We start from the raw sequence: 1,669 nt of genomic DNA on the forward strand, positions 1-1,669 counted from the left end.
AATAAATTTATAACACTTTAAAGAATGGGTGTAGACTATATTTATTTTAATGGGGAAAAAGCAACTAACGTGAAGTGTCTTTCAAATCACAGCTTTCTATATTAGTCTCTGCAATCGTTTGCATCGATATCGATTGATGAAAGATTTAAATATCATCGTTTAACATTCTAACTTCCCAATACAGGGGTTAAGTTCAAAATAAAATCACAAAGTGTAATTAAAAATTAGACATGTTTAACATCTTCTCGCTAAAGTTTGGACTCAACCCCCCCCCCATGTGTCATTAATATCAGATATCTTTCTGAATGTACTAAAGAATTTTTCAAAAGGATCATTATCAAATGCTCTAGTTAAAACAATAGTAAGCGTATTTTAATAAATATTTTTGTACTGTATATTTAACTATCGAAGCCAATATCGAAAAGCAGCTACATATGTTTCTATAGTTAAAACTATTTTTTTTTTTTTTTGTTCTTTGTTCAATTTCAGATAGTTTAGAGACTTTCGTTCCAGTTATTTAAATATATATCCAGATGATTATTTTTTTTATCTCTGGAATTTTATAAATATTTAAATCCTCTTTGTATGTTTTATTTACTTTAAATCTTTACTGTTTATTGTTGTATATTTTCTCTTTAAGACGTTTAATTAATATAATTTTGTTTTTTTCTTGTGTTCATTATGTTACTTGAGAGAACAAAAGATACGACCTGAAAGATTTTTAAGTCATGTTTCTACGAATAAATTGAATTATTATTTTCTTCTGAAACTATAAATGGAAAAACCTTATATATACGAAGGCAAAAATCAGCCTTTTCATACACTTAACGTGTCTTTCAATTTTTCTAGAATGTTTTAATAACTAGAGATATATGATTCACTGAAAGATGTTCTACATTTGTTTTTTTTTGTTTTTTTTCTAGCAATTAAGACTTTAGATATGAAAATAACGTCCGCACGACCTTTACATTAGAAAGGAAATGAGCATTATAAGCAAAACAGTATTAACTCAAGAATAACATTCCGGTGGAAGGAAAAAAATATATATATATTATTGGGTTTTATAAGTGTCACTGATATTTGTATTAATTTTATGCACAATGTTTATTTTTTATTACTGTTTTACTCTGATTGTAGGAGTATAATTTGTGAAATATCTTATAAAACATGAAGAACTGATAAATAAAAGCGTGTTCGGAGCAAATAAAATATTTTTGTTGTTGGCCAATTTGATGTATAATCGTAGTCTTAAAATAGATACATTAATATATATGTACCATTGAATTTTTCAAGAAGACTAAAGAAAAAAAAAATAAACACATGTTGATGTTATTTTCGATGTACACTGCCACAGAAATGTCGAATACAGATTTTAAAAAGTAAAGAAACTCTGCCTCAATTTGAAATATTTTTAAAAACAGAATAGTGATGTGATAGTGCAATGTATCACTTCGTATCCACACTAGTAGACTTGCACAATATCCAATTCAATTAATTCACCTAAACTACACAAGCACTAAAAATAAAAATAATAATAATAAAATACTTGCACTTTGATGTTGTTTCTTGCACTCCTCATCTCTGGATGGTGAAGAGGACCAAAAAATTATGTAGGAAAAATTGTGTAGTGTTTTAAATGGTGCTGCTTGTCGTGGTGCTTTTTTTTTTT

This window comes from Centruroides sculpturatus, unplaced genomic scaffold (assembly GCF_000671375.1).
Source record: "Centruroides sculpturatus isolate CEXI.00-Female unplaced genomic scaffold, Cexi_2.0 scaffold2710, whole genome shotgun sequence".
NCBI classification, from domain to species: Eukaryota; Metazoa; Arthropoda; class Arachnida; order Scorpiones; family Buthidae; genus Centruroides; species Centruroides sculpturatus.